Source organism: Rutidosis leptorrhynchoides, chromosome 1 (assembly GCF_046630445.1).
Source record: "Rutidosis leptorrhynchoides isolate AG116_Rl617_1_P2 chromosome 1, CSIRO_AGI_Rlap_v1, whole genome shotgun sequence".
NCBI lineage: Eukaryota > Viridiplantae > Streptophyta > Magnoliopsida > Asterales > Asteraceae > Rutidosis > Rutidosis leptorrhynchoides.
The window spans coordinates 53,019,607-53,036,445 of NC_092333.1; positions in this window are offsets into that span (position 1 = coordinate 53,019,607).

Genomic DNA, 16,839 nt, shown 5'->3' on the forward strand with positions numbered 1-16,839 from the left:
TGCAGTTAAGCGTGCTCGGGTGAGAGCACTACCGGGATGGGTGACCTCCTGGGAAAGTGCTTCTCGTGTGTGGTCGCCAAGAAAAAGCCGTGCGCCTGCGGGCAAAGCGGACAATATTGTGGTCATGTTAAGCTGGGGTGTTACACCTCATCTTCAATGTTCATGGGTCCATCAACATATAGTTTGACCCTGTGTTCGTTTACCTTAAACGTATCACCCTTCGCATTCCGTAATTCCACCATTCCATATAGAAAAACCTTGTGAACAACAAATGGTCCCATCCATCGGGACTTGAGTTTTCCAGGGAAAAGTTTAAATCGTGAGTTGAATAACAAAACACGATCACCCTCTTTAAAATCTTTCGAATTCTTAAGGCGGTTATCGTGCCAAACTTTGGTCTTTTCCTTGTATATGAGCGAGTTTTCATAGGCGTTATGTCTCAACTCATCCAACTCATTTACTTGGTTTAAACGAAGATTTCCCGCGTCTTCAAGATCGAGATTACAAGTCTTAAGAGCCCAATGTGATTTGTGCTCTATCTCCAAAGGGAGATGACATGCCTTCCCATAGACTAGGCGTTAAGGTGTGGTCCCAATAGGAGTTTTGTAGGCGATTCTAAATGCCCACAAAGCATCGTCAAGCTTCATTGACTACACCTTAGGATTGGATCCAACCATTTTCTCAAGGATCCTTTTAAGTGCCCGATTCATATTTTCAACTTGCCCACTTGTTTGTGGGTGATAAGATGTAGAAATTTTATGGGTTATCCCATATCGTTTTAACACCTTTTCTAATTGAGTGTTGCAAAAATGGGTACCACGATCACTAATTAAAGCCTTCAGGGTACCGAACCGGGCAAAAAGCTCTTTAAGAAAAGTTACAACAACTCGTGCATCGTTTGTGGGGAGGGCCTTTGCCTCAGCCCATTTTGAAACGTAGTCAATGGCAACGAGTATGTATTGGTTAGAATGAGATTTTGGGAATGGTCCCATGAAATCAATGCCCCAAATATCGAAAACCTCACAAGCTTGGATTATGTTTTGAGGTATTTCATCTCTTTGACTAATCTTTCCTGCCCTTTGGCAAGAATCGAATGATTTACATATAAGTTGGGCATCTTTAAAGATGGTAGGCCAATAAAAACCGGCCTCATAGACTTTTCTCCCCGTGATTTGGGGTCCGAAATGTTCACCAGTGGGACCAAGATGACATTGGAGAAGAATTTGATTACATTCTTCCCCGGAGACACATCGACGGATTATCCCATCGGGACACCGTTTGAAGAGATACGGGTTTTTCCAAAAATAGTATTTTAAGTCAATGAAAAATTTCTTTCGTTTTTGATGTGACATACCAATTTCTAGGAATCCACCCGCAAGATAGTTGGCTATGTCAACAAACCAAGGATCATCAATTTTCTCGATTTTCATGAGATTTTCGTCCGGAAAGTTATCTTGGATAACAGTCTCGTGGAGAACCTCAAGATTCGGGTTCTCAAGGCGAGAAAGGTGATCGGCAGCTAGGTTTTCGGCCCCCTTTTTGTCTTTAATATCAATGTCGAATTCTTGCAAAAGCAAGACCCAACGTATTAATCGGGGTTTAGCATCTTGCTTAGCAAGCAAGTACTTTAATGCTGAATGGTCTGTATAGACAACCGTCTTTGCTAGTACCAAATAGGATCAGAATTTATCAAACGAAAAAACAATTACCAGGAGTTCCTTCTAGGTGGTAGTGTAATTAAGTTGGGCTCCTTGCAATGTCTTACTAGCATAATAAATGGGCTGAAAATGTTTTTCAATTCTTTGCCCCAAGACGGCACCAATAGCAAAGTCACTAGCATCACACATAAGTTCGAATGGAATTGACCAATTCGGCGATATGAGAATGGGTGATTGTGTGAGTTTTGCTTTAAGGAGGTTAAAGGCGTTAAGACACTCGTTCGTGAAGACAAATGGAGCGTCTTTCTCAAGAAGTTTGTTCATCGGGGTCGCAATTTTAGAAAAATCTTTAATGAACCGACGGTAAAAACCGGCGTGCCCCAGAAAACTTCTTACACCTTTCACATTTGTCGGTGGTGATAATTTGGCTATGACTTCCACTTTAGCTCTATCCACCTCCAATTCCGCACAAGAAATTTTATGACCTAATACAATGCCCTCTCTTACCATGAAATGGCATTTTTCTCAGTTAAGCACAAGATTAGATTCTTCACACCTTATCAACATACGCTCAAGATTATTAAGACATGAGTCAAAAGAATCACCGAAGACTGAAAATTCATCCATGAATACTTCCATAAAGTCTTCAATCATATCATGAAAAATAGCTACCATACACCTTTGAAAGGTAGCAGGAGCATTGCATAAGCCAAAGGGCATACGTTGATAGGAGAAAGTACCATAAGGGTATGTAAAGGTGGTTTTCGCTTGGTCCTCGGGTGCTATAGGGATTTGAAAATATCCCGAGAAACCGTCAAGAAAACAATAAAAGTTCTTTCCTGCCAACCTTTCCAACATTTGAACAATGTAAGGAAGGGGAAAATGGTCTTTTCGGGTAGAATCATTTAATTTTCTTTAATCAATACATACCCTCCAACCCGTGACAGTCCTAGTGAAAATTAATTGATCGTTTTCGTTGGTGATAACGGTCATGCCACCCTTTTTGGGTACACATTGGACCGGACTCACCCAAGGATTATCCGAAATTGGGTAAATAAGACCCGCATCAAGGAGTTTGACAATCTCCTTTTTAACGACTTCTTGCATATTAGGGTTTAGTTGTCTTTGTCTTTGTACACATGGCTTATAGTTATCTTCCATTAGTATCTTATGCGTACAATAAGAGGGACTTATACCCTTGATGTCATGAATTTTCCATGCTAGAGCCGGTTTATGGGCTTTTAACATGGAAACAAGTTTAGACTTCTCACTTACAGAGAGTTCGGATGAAATGATAACCGGGAGAGTAGAATCCTCTTGAAGGTAAGCATATTCCAAGTGACTTGGAAGTGGCTTCAGTTCCAAAATGGGAGGTTCTTCAATCGATGTCTTACATCGGTACTCATTTTAAATCCAACTTTATGTATTTTTCATCATTTGGCTCATAACCATTAGCCATCAAAGTGGTCAACATCTCCACTTCTTCCACCATGTTCTCTTCATCACCTTCTGCCAAAATACATTCTCCCGAACCTTGCAATTCTGAAAATTCCTACAACAACTCTGAATACGTGTCTACAGTTTGCAAATAATAACATTTATCATCAGTAGACTCGGGGTATTGTAAGGCATGGTTAACGGAAAAGGTAACCTTAATATCCTCAATGCTAAGGGTCAATTTCTACCCATGAACATCTATCATAGCTCTAGCGGTATTGAGGAAAGGTCGACCCAATATAAGAGGCACACGTGTGTCCTCCTCCATGTCCAAAATTACAAAATCAGCCGGAAATATTAGGGTACCCACTTTTACTAACATATTCTCTAAAATTCCACGAGGAAATTTAACAGAGCGGTCCGCTAGTTGAATTGCCATTCGGGTTGGTTTTAGTACCCCGGGGTCTAGCTTAACATATAATGAATAAGGCATCAAATTAATGCTAGCCCCTAAATCCGCTAATGCTTTAATGCATTCCAAATCTCCTAGGAGACATGGTATGGTAAAACTCCCAGGATCTGCTAACTTCTTTGGTATTTTGATCATCAAAATTGCGGAACAATTAGCATTCATGGTGACGGATGAAAGTTCCTCCATTTTCTTCCGATTAGTAAGTAAGTCTTTTAAGAACTTAGCATACTTGGGCATACCTGAAATCACATCAATGAAAGGCATATTTATGTTAATTTGTTTAAACATATCTAAAAATTTTGACCTTTCGGCTACGAGCCTTTCTTGTTGTTGTTTCCTTGGGTATGGGAGCGGTGGTTGATATGGCTTTACTACGGGTTTTTCCTGTTCTTCCTTCTCAACCACTTATTCCGGCTCCTTAATCGGTTCATCATTTTAGTTCAATGGAACACTGAAATCAGAATCTTCAGGAATTCTTGGAGCTTCGTATGCTAGACCATTCCGTGTGGTGATAACATTGGCGTGCTCATTTCGGGGGTTCTTATTGGTATCGCCCGGTAAACTTCCTGGTTTTCTTTCACTAAGTAAACTAGCTAAACCATTCATTTGCTTCTCCAAATTCTGAATTGAGGCTTGTTGGTTCCTAAATTGGTGTTCGTTTTTCTCGTTCGTTTGATTTATGTTTGTAACAAGCTGGGTTTGTGATGCTATCAACTTTTCCAACATACTCTCCAAATTTGACTTTTTTTTTCTTCCTGTTGGGGTTTTTGATAAAAACCCGGAGTTTGTTGTTGGAACCCACTACTTGACCCTTGTTGGTAATTGGAATTTTGACCTTGAGGGTTGTATGGGTTGTTGAAGTTTCGGTTAAACTGGGCTCTTCCTTGAAATTGATTATTATTTCTTTGGCTTATGAAAGCTACTTCTTCTTTTTGAGCCATTGTTAGACCGGCATCACAATATTTTCCTAAATAGAGACCACCACAGTATTCACAACCTACCTTCATACTATGAATTTCCTTAGTGATTTTGTCCATGTTTCGAGCAACACCGTCTATTTTCACACTTAGGGAACTAAGGTCATCATAAGCACCGGCGCTTTGGACTTGAGCATTACGAGTAATTGGTCGTTCTTGATGCCACTCATGAGAATAATCGGCTAGTTTCTTGATTATCTCATAAGCCTCTTGCTCGGTTTTGTCCATGAGTGAACCTCCGGCCGCTTGATCAATGAAAATTCGGGTTGCAACATCACAACCCTTGTAAAAGATTTGGACTTTTTGGAAGGTATCCAAACCATGATTTGGACAACCTCTTAGCATTTTGGAAAATCGATTCCATGCTTCGTACAAGGTTTCCATCGGCTTTTGACAAAATTGGGTAATTTCGTGTTGGAGTCTCGCGGACTTAGAAGCCGGAAAATATTTCTTAAGAAATTTTTCCAACATACCATCCCAAGTTTCTATCGTAGCCTCGGCCAATGAATCTAACCAACTTCGTACTTCCCCATGGAGTGTCCATGGGAAAAGTCTTAAAAATATGGCCTGGTCAGTGTCTGGTTTAAGTTTTAAAAGAAGACATATCTCTTGAAAAAGACGAATATATTCGTTTGCATCTTCGTTCGGACCACCACCAAATTGACACCTGTTGTTAATCATTTGGAGAATAGGTCCTTTTATTTCAAATTTTTCTTCACCTGTGGGTGGAGTAATGGCACTACCTTGTCCGATTCGGGTTGCCTTCATCTTGGCCACCATTGATTGTCTTGGTACCACCTGCCTTGCCTCTCCTTCCATTTCAAAATTTGGAGGTTGAACGGTTTCGCCAAATTCAGAGTATCTTGGCTTAGTTGTACTTGATTCTGAATCAAAAGTTTCTTGCTTTGATGAAGATTCAAAAAGTTCAAGTACTTCTTTTGGGATTCTACCAAGCTTCCTATCAGGTTCTGTAAGCGGTGTAAGTAATGGAGAATCTGAACTTCGGGTATGTGGCATATGCAACCTAAAATCTGTTAATCACACAACTAACAAAACTATTAAATGCACCGATTCTACAAAATTAAAATCAAATACTATTAATAATTTAAAATAATTAAGAAACTATTTAATCACAAATTAGTTAACAATTCTATTTTGACACAAAACTGCCCCGGCAGCGGCGCCAAAAACTTGATGTGCAAAACGTGGTATATGAATTATCGTATGAAATAGTATTGGAAAAATACCGATTAGAGATTGCTACACACTAACGGGCAGTGTACCCGATCGTGTAGTAGTATAGTGAATAGTAAAATTCGTGTATCGTTCCAAGGACAGTATCTAAATCAAATTAGGATTATAGACTAAATTGTGATTAACTAAGAAAATTACAAGTACAAGATATATTTTGGTTTGCCCTTTTACGATAGGCGAATCAAGTGATGAATAAGATTAAAAAGACAATATTTTTGGTATTTTATGTTTATGAAAATAGAAAGATAGTTTTGATATCAAATTAAAGAGATATGCTCATCTAGACTTTTTACCCTTAATGTTGAATGTTATTTAGGATTAAGATCGGATTGATTGGTTATGCACGAGAACTAATTAATTGGTTCACCAAGAGTAGTCTTGCGCAAACACTCAAACGGGATTACACGACGCAAGTGATGTTCTTGTCATCTAAGACCTCCTATTTGTAATCAACTAATTCAACTAGTTTGAAGACTTGAAGAATGATCAAGTCAATGGTGTGTTGTACATGATCCACTCCCATATCAACTAAAGGTTTAACTTAGTTCATTCCCTTGGTCCGGTTAAATGCTCAATTTACCCAACCCAAATAATTAACCAAGTGTTATAACAAGATCCCTATAAACGTCACTAGATAAGGCAAATCACTAACACATGTTAATTGATGGAACTAGGTAGTTGAAAGTGTGTATAACAGATTCTAAGGAATTGGTCATTCTCCTAGACAATTACACATACTAATTAAGCTATTCCAAAGTATCTACAAGAGTCGTTCTTACATTCTTATGTAAATTAACCATTTGAACTCAACTTATCCCTTTTGGTAAAAGACGGATAAACACATGTCACTAGGTGTAAATCAATACATTAACTTAACAAGATGATGTTTCTTAATCAAATGAACATATCAACTAGTTGAATCGAAAGGATTAAACTTAACAAGAATGGTTCTTGTATTCAAACATCAAACTATCGTGCATAATTACAATCAATCAATAGTAAACATTCAACATCTCGGTTATTTATCTAGATGAACATAAAATGGACTAGCCAACAATCATGCTTGAAAACTTAAAACACAACAGTAACAAAGATAGAATTCATTATAAATACAAGATTAACCTTTTAGGAGTAATCTTGGATGAAGCTCTTGAATGATCTTGGATTCTTCAATGATTTGAGTGCTTAGATGCACTTTGATAAGCCCAAGAACTACTTTGAATCGTATGTTTTCGTCTCTGAACAGAAAGGAAACTGGTACTCTTGAAATGAAACTGGAAATAGAATTAAATAAGCTGAAAAGTTGGTGAAAAGCACTGTGCGAGGCGCGCACAGTAGGGGTGCGATGAGCGCACTCTCGCCTACTTCACTTTTTCCTTTACAGCTCGACAACGCACGTTCAAATCTTCTTTTCTGTTAAAAGTGCGGGTATGGGTGCGCTGAGCGCACTACTGTGCGCGGCGCGCACCATCAAAATGTGCGTTTGGCGCACTTTGGTTTTGGCCAAGAAATCCTCTGATCAAATTTATGCAATGTGCGCTGAGCGCACCCTTTGTGGTGCGCTGAGCGCACTCTTCTGTCTTTGAGTTTCTGGTCTTGTTTTCGATCTCTGAGCTGTTATCATACATAATCTTCATATTTCTTCAAGTTTACAATGATTCTAGACTATATTACAATACTATAAAATGCAAACGGAATTACTATGTTTACATATGAAATAAATAACAATAGGACGCGATATTACGACTAAAGATATGACTAATTTAAGTAATATCAAGACTGAATGCATGTCGTTGGAGCAACAGTAGATCGAAATGATTGTGACTGTCGTTGTTCTTCCGTCATATCTTGTAATTCACTTTGCAAATGATAAATGTATTCCTGTTGATCTCCCCTGGTATCATGTTCCACAGATGGCGCTCTGAATATTCTGGGGGTCGCAGGGGCATTTTCAAGAGCATTTTGGTCAGCCATATCTGTCTCATCAAAACATCTCACAAAAGCTTAGTTGGTACATCGTTAGTGCCTATCAACTACCACAATTATAATTTTCACAAGTATACTCATTCACTAAGCCATTCCCCCACTCGTATGTTTGACACAACTTAAGTCTAAATTTGGGGACACGACATTGTACATGCTGCCAAACTTAAGCTCTGAGACCAACTTGTAACACCGTACTTTTTTTTTTAATTTTAAACACAGCGGAAAGCAAACCAACATTTTATTTTATTATAAACGTATTAATATTATACAACCCACGTTTATTCCAGTGTTATGTAAAACATATAGTGAGTATTACATTACAAAACATCAGAGTTTAAGTGTGTCAAACATCACTAGACGACAAAAGACTTCTCCTGTCCCGAGCAAAAAAGCACCAAACCTACAGGGGAGAAGATGTGGGGGATTAGCACGAAGCTAAGTGAATGAGATATTTAAACAGATATCACTAAATAGTCTCAAGCCCAGCATCAATCTAAACACATACATCACGTATCTCAAGAGGATCGGCGACCTGTACGGGGTCCTCAACCACTAGCTGATCGGGCTAGGGCTTACCGATAGTCCCTGCTAGTGACTCTCTCGCATAGTCCGCCTGACGCAACGAACGCGTCCTTTGAACTATACGCTCAGATAGTAGCAAACGAACCCAACCTACCCAGTCAAGGTTGACCTCTTCCACCTACCCGGTCGAAGGTGGAAACATTTCACCTACCCGGTCGAAGGTGATCACTTGAGCACATATAACCACTTAACCATATTCACAGAGTATATAACAATATAATCACTTATGTTAATCGGTCTAATCATGTGGTTCATGGCAATGACTAGCAACTACGCATTTTACTAAATAACAACATCCGTAAGGATAGTCCTACTCACTTGATATCACAAGACAAGAACTCAAAGATCTTATATTACTGAGTCTTCTCCTTCCCTTTGTCACCTGGTAAAAGGATACTTCCAAGTCAGAGACAATCTCAGTAAATAATAACATCAATCAAACATAGATCATGGTTGAAACCAACCAAACCTTAGACACGTGAGAGTTTACACACATGTAAGGACCCACGTGCGTCGGGTAACAAAACAAACACTTACGTTTCTTTTAATATAATAATATTTTAGCTCTTTCAAACCCAAATCCACCATTCCCAATATATATTTATATATTATATAATAATATCTCATAATAAATGCACATAGCTCGTATTCAATCAAATAGCAATTAAACATAATAATAACATATATCTTAGTTTTATAAAATAATACAATAATACTCACTTTGCGATATCTTCTAAAAAATCTTGACGCACTTATGATTCTCGTAGTTTTAGCTTACACTCCTTGTATAATAACCACTCTGTAGTTATAACTATATCTATATCTAATTGTGTAATTATATATTTGTGTAGAGATATCGGTAGATCACGTAGGCTATTTATAGTAACAATTCACGATGCTTCATTGCTTTGTCATATGATCTACATATATAGGTGTCATACGTGCTCGTGTAATATGCAATCCTTAACTAGTAAGCTAGTTACTCATCACAACTAAGTAGCATACTCACCATAAACGTACATCAAACGTGTCAAGATTTAGAGCACTTATGCAAATGCAATCTTTAGAAATCTATATCCTTTTTTACATTTAAATTTTAAACAAGTACATATTACGCATTTAATATTACGTATTATATCATAGTCATACATATATTTAAGACCGAGTTATAATATCCGTTATCTAAAACACAATGTGTACGTTAGGTAGTTCTAACGTAACCCAATTCAGTCAAACACATATTTTCTGTGACCATCGTCACAAAATAAATCCATCTAGCCACTTAATAAATTAGTCCCACATAATTTATTATTTAACTTTTTAATTAATTCCTATCAATTAACTATAATTTAAATAATATATCTAAAATATAAATTTGAATAATACAAAGTTACCTATTTCATCTAGGCCAATAATCTGGGTGTTATACTCATCATACCTCTTGTAATCGTTCGCCTTCTTTTTGTCAAGTGTTGACCTCAAATCGCACACACCCCCTTGTTTCCTACCACATCGTTATATTTTATGCCATCCTGAAAGTTATTCGACATTGGCTTGACCTTTTCCGATGGTGGTTGCTTGCGTGTACCATCGTCATTAGTTGTCACCTTAAGGTTTCTGGCAGTTGCTTTAAAAACTTTTATCTGGTTACCATTGAAACGAATACCTTCCAACCTTTTCAGTAGCCCATAAACATCCCTAACATCAGCGAATCTCACGAACGCAAAACAGTTCCCATTCCGAAGCTTTCTAGTCGCGATATACACATCACGGACCGACCCGTAGGGTTTAAACCCCTTCCAAAGATCAACCACCTTACAATTTTCGGGGAAGTTGAAAAACATGAAGGATGTGAGATGATTTCGTATAGACCACAAGTGTTGTCGACGTTCATTGCCCCCGTTGTACCTATCTTCAACTCTATCCGAACCTGCCCTTGCCTTACCATCACTCTTGTTTTCACTCTCTCTCATCTCTCAACCATCCTAAGTATGGAAATCTTAAGCATTACTTTGTCTCCCACTTAGAATTCGATAGGCCTCCTCTTATCCGCGTATGACTTTTGTCGATCTTGAGTCTTTTTTAATCTCTCTCGAATTTGATTAACCATTTCGGTCATTTGGAGCACTATTTCGGTGCTCCACATTTCGCATTGGCCCGCTTCACCCCAACATACCGGGGTTCTACATTTTGTTCGATATAACATCTATGAAGGCATACCAATAAGAAACGTTATAGCTATTATTATATAAGAACTCAACTAAGGGTAGATAGGCATTCCAACTACCACCAAAGTCTACCACGCAAGCTCTTAACATATGCTCCAGTATTTGGATGGCCTGCTCACTTTTACCGTTCGTTTGTGGGTGAAATGTGGTGCTTACATGCAATTTAGTACCCATTTCTTCTTGAAACTTTCTTCTTGAAACTTTCTCCAACAACTCTAGTTACGAATTATTTAGCTTTTCATCCCTATTTTAAGAGGATTTATGCTTGAACATCAAGTTTGGTTAGTTTTAATCTTGTAATCACTTTTAATTTTACAATTTCAATTTAATTTAATGTGTATGTTTGCTTATTCTTTGTGTTTATATAATTCTTGCATGATAATGAGTAGCTAAATTCATAGTGTCCACTTAGATGATTGAACTAAAGTGAAAGGTTGATATCTTTATTCTTTATGTTTTACACAATTAATCATATTGCTCAGATCTTGTTTAACTGATGAAGGACCGTTATCTAGGTTAATTAACTAGTTTTAATTGCGGAGATTATTAGTTGTTTAACGAAAGTTAAATTAATTGGTGATTTAACTAGGTTATTGAACGTGAATGACTTAGGACTTCGTATAATTGTATGCGGGAAACCAATATAATTAGACGATTAGCGATTAAACTATGATCTACCGTGATAATTTTGTAATTGTAAAGGGAAACCAAAACAATTTAAGTTAGATTATTATCTTGAGTGATTATTTGGTGACGTGATTAGTAAACTAGGATAATGATAGTTATACTAGGGATTAAGTCAATAAACTGCGAAAATCGAAAGATAGCAGTGTCATCTTATTTATAACTAAGTTTAAACGGGCTTAACAAGCAATCCCGATTCGAAGGAATTGACTCTAAGTGGATACATTCGTCTCTATTGATTTAAATTCAATTTTAATTTACGCATTTTCTTTAGTTTAATTAAAGCAAAAACTCCCTATTTTCTTATGATAATTATCAGTTTTTAAGTTCTTGAATAAACCGCTCTATGTGGAACGAATCAGTCTAATACTTATTAAATTGCTACGCGAACTGGTTTAGTTGCCCGATTTGTGTAATAATTGTTGGGTATTTTACTAGTTAATTTAGGGTACGATTTTACAAATCAATATCTATTTTAAATAGTCACCTTGTCCAATTCTCGATAATCGATACACATTCTTAACGTGTCATCTTTATTATTAACGAAGAGAACAAGAGCTTCCCAATGAGAACTACCGGGGCGGATAAAATCCTCGTCGAGTTACCCCCAATAAACGTGCTTTTCCACCTTGCTCCGCCGTTTGTAACTACCGGTCGTCGGAGTATAGCCACTATTTGTAACCAAAGGTCGTCGAAGCAGAGATGAACTCACGTTGGTTTAATTTTTATCTTAGCCAAAGAAGAAATAAGGCATTTGGTATACTCATCTCTTGGAATGAAGCCGCTAAAGTTATGAACTGACGTATGTAAATACAAGTCATAAATGTGGGAATTTGGTGTAACTTTTCAGTGGACTATTTCTTTTTTTTTGAAAGGCAGATAGATTTATTAAATAAACACAATACAAGTAGTAGCCTACTGCCCAAAGAAGCAGCAAACTTCCATCAGTTTTTTTACATCATTCGCACAGTAACTAACAAGATGTTAAGCTACATCTATCCTAAGGTACACATTTAGGAAACAAAAACTCGAGGATTGTTAAGCCACTCGTGCCAATTGATACTCTTCGCCTTACATCTTTTTGCAATCCACTCAAATGATTTTACTTGAATCTCGCAAAGTGCAACGGGCGGGTTCCAACATTTGTTGTGGAAAACTTTTTGATTCCGGTTCTTCCAAATGAGGTACCCACTCGACCAAATCACCGCTTGCCATACTTTCGCACCTACTTCCGTCATTGCAAGGTTCGAATTCCCAAGAAAGATTTCGCCAATACTTAGATTTGAACCAACATTCATCCCCCACCAATCAAACACTATAAGCCATATTTCAAACACGTGTTTACAAAAAATAAGAGTGTGATCCACGGTTTCGTTTTCATCATCATAAAGGGCATCGCATAGAGTTTAAGTCGATACCTCGTTTGTTTAGCTCTATTAACACCGGTATTCGTTTTTTTCTCGCCTTCCAAATGAAAACTTCAACTTTTTTAGGCACAAGATTGTTACGCAACGTTTCAATGACACACGTACCTGTTGACAGAATCTTGGCATCAAGCAAAGCCGATAGTGCTCTTGTTGTGAACACCCCGTTATTCGCGAGTTGCCAACGCCAAGAGTCTGACTTTGATGGTACAAAGCCATATTTCAGTGGGCTATTTCAATTTTGAGGTACATCTGTATATTTATTTGACTTGATGCAATGAGTGTTGGTTACACGTCTATAATCAAAAATTAGGGATTTATGTTTCTTGATATATAATAATATTAATATATGCTGATAATTATAATAATATTAATATATGCTGATAATGGGGTTGAGACGCAGGATCATGTCTTCTTTGGATGTTCTTTTGCTTCCGAGTTATGGCATAAGCTACGTGTGTGGTTTAATTGTTCGATGCCTACTTTTGTGTCTTGGGATTCCTTCATTGTTTGGCTCGAAGGTGTCCATTTATCGACTAAAGGAAAGGACCGAATTATAGCTTCAGTTTGCACGCTTCTTTGGGCGACTTGGAGGTTTAGAAACGGCATTGTTTTTAACGATTCGTTTTGTTCTAGAAGTAGTCTATTTGATGTAGTTAGATTACTTGTTTTTCGTTGGATTAAACATAGAAGTCAATTAGTTTCAAATTGGAACTTATGGCTGTCTATGCCTTTGTAATTTTGTTTGTTCGTTTTTTCCCTTAGCGCCTTGCTAGGGAGCGTTCTAATATATTGTTTATTTTTTGGCCGTAAAAAAAAATTATAGAAAGAAATAAAAAATTGAGTTTAAGGGATGAAAAAATTACGCCGTTAGTACTTGTGGTTTGTTCACATTTGCATCATAACACATAAACTTCTTTTTTTGCGTAGTTGGTACCTCAATTTTGCTTAACTATCATGGTTGACACCCCAACCTAACTTATAATGGTTAACCCTCACATGTGCCATCCATGTGAGGGCAAATTAGTCCTTTTTCACTATTTTAATCCATTTAATACCTGATACATCAACGAAAAAAAAGGACCTAACGGCTTAATTACTTTGTTTGCATAAACTTTGGACAAAAGGAACCAAGTCAACCCTACCCACAGGCCCGGCCCAATGGGGGAGCAAAGTGGACACTTGCTCAGGGCCCAATATTTTTAGGGGCCTAAAAATTTTAATTCTTACACACAAAATTTACCAAGCCTAGCATTTAAGTGCAAGGGGAAATCAAGCACAAGATAAACCGGCCCAGCATTACTTCAATTCACTTTATAACCCATGGCTTTCATTTTTATACAATATATTTTCTTGTAAAACGCCGATGTGGGATAAATTACACTAGTTTAGATTCCATCTAATAAATGAATATCTATAACGTGAATTCTGCATATTCATATTTGGTGCTTACATCAATAATTTAATTGTTCTAAATATAATATATACATAAACAAACAATTGATTAACTGTAAATGGCACAACTTAATGAAGTGAAAGAACCTAAAAATCTAGAAATAAGAGTTCGTCCAATTGCTTCAAATTTATTAACTACAAATGGGTTTTGTGATTTTTTTTAGTGAGTGTTAAAATAATTTATATTTTAGATCTGTTCCTTAGTTATCTAATAGGTTTGTTTAATCCAATCGATTTGAGACGGGACTACCTACACGACGTTTTGAAATCATAGTGACAATTCACGTCAAAAACGTACATGAACGCGGGCCTAAAGGGCCTTTTTTTCCATTTCGCTCCGGGCACATAAATTCTCAGGACCGGCTCTGCCTACCCAACTCGTACAATCAAACAATAGACTAACCCAATTTGGCTCATTACACAATCCGCCATGTATGCCACCTTAGTTAGGAACATTGTCCTTCCATCCATGACACAGTAGCAAACAAAAGGATTACTTCTAAAACAGCGTTCCAGTATTGGCTTTCATTAAGCATGATATATTAATTCGATTTTAATTTGCTACATCTTGATCTAATAGTAGCAGTATCATATAAATAAAAAGTAACTAAAAAAATTATTCACAAATAGGTTGCAAGAAAATGATAAACATAAATTGAGCTATTACATACAAACTGATAAACACAAATTGAATAAAAAAAAAATAATATAAAGTTAAGTCCGCTGAGATTGACATCAACCAGGCCAATATGTCAACCAACAATCAGTCACCTATTAATAAAATATTAATCCTAATCAATCTTAGATTTATCAACAACAATTAATTAAGGATCCATCAACAACAATCAGTCAACGATCTATTACGATTCTTAACGATCTTTGATATTCAAACAAGTCATTAAAATTGAGCATAAATTTACAAGCTTTTTGTAAAAAGGTTACATTTTGCATAAATTTGAAGACAGGATTGAGAAATTGGGGAAGAACAAGATCAAAGAGAGGAAGGAAGGAAATAATAAAACCTGAAAACCCATGATGGACCTTTAATAAATCTCAAGAACCCTTGATTTGAATTAGGAAAGGGGTTTATAAAATGGGTCAGATTAAAAAATAACGCTGGGATTTGATTTTGTATATTATATTATGTATTGTACAATTTGATTTTGATTAGGGTTTGAGTGTTTGATATTGAAAGACGAATATCCATGCATGTGAGGGGTTAACTATTAAATTTTGACTGCAGTTAGGTTGGGTCAACCATGATAGTTAAGGAAAACTGAGGTACCAACTACGCAAAAAAAAAGTTTAGGTGTTATGATGTAAATGTGAACAAATCACATGTACCAATGACGTAAGTTTTTCTTAGAGCACTAGGTGTGGTGACGCATCAGTTCAGTGTTAGTTCAGTGTCTTGCTGATGACTGGACGCTGACTGAACTGACATTGTAAACTGACATTGTAAACTGACATTGGTGAAAAAACAGGGAAATTGGGAAGATTGTCAGTTCAGTGTCTTGGAAAGAGAAAATATTTATTATTAATCATTTATTTTATCTTTTTTAATTAAATAAATATTTTCTATATAAAAAAAAGTTTTATATAATGACATTTTATTATTTAGACCATAAATGTTTCGTCTTTTTTTTTTTTAGTTTTTAGTCAAATATTTACAAACAATTAGTACTGATGTATTTTAAGGGGTTAAAAAGAAGCGTATAAGTTGTTGAGGGACCAAAATAAAAATATGACATAAATTCATCTCCTTCACATCTTACCTGCAACAAAACTTCAACTCTTAATCACAGATCTACAGCACAACTCCAATTATTTTCATAAAACACACAATGGAATACTAAATACAAGTAAATGGAGGAAAAGGAAGAAAAAAAAAAGAGCAACGGTCGAAAATTTGAAATTGAGTCCCATCTCCACAGCGTCGAGTGGAAGACTTCGAATACCTCGACGCCGGACCGACGCCGGACCGGTGTGGTCCGACCGTCGGAGGTCCAGCCGACGCCGAGGTGACCTTGCCCACACCGGATGCTCTTAAGGGATTTGGATTTGATTTTGAGTTTTTTTTTCTTTGTGTTTGATTTGATGAGTCATTAAGATAGAAATAGTTGAGCAAGAGCAAATTTTCAGATTTAGATGTGGATTGCAGGTGATCCTTGCTTTTTAGTGAAATAGATGAATTTGTGCAGGTGGTCCTTCCTTTTTAGTGAAGAATATGATAAAAAGACGAATTTAACCCTCACGTGCAAGACATATGTCAAGAGTTAATGGATCTTGTAATGGATTTCAGAGGCAGAGATGCCGATTGCACTTTTTTGAAACAAAAGGATTTTAAATGCAAGAAGTTTCGAGGGACTAGCTTCAGTTTGCACGCTTCTTTGGGCGACTTGGAGGTTTAGAAACGGCATTGTTTTTAACGATTCGTTTTGTTCTAGTGTAACATCCCGTTTTTCCCGTACATATTGAAAGGTACATACTTAATCATTGTACGTTTGTAACTTGCTAGACTATGCGTAAATGTCTATATATATATATATATATATATATATATATATATATATATACTTGATAATGTGTGCGAATACAAGTTTATACATGGGCTTTGTTAGCGTTAAGTCTTATGAGACTATTGTTGAAGGTTAGGCGAATATAGGAAGCGAGATTTAAGTG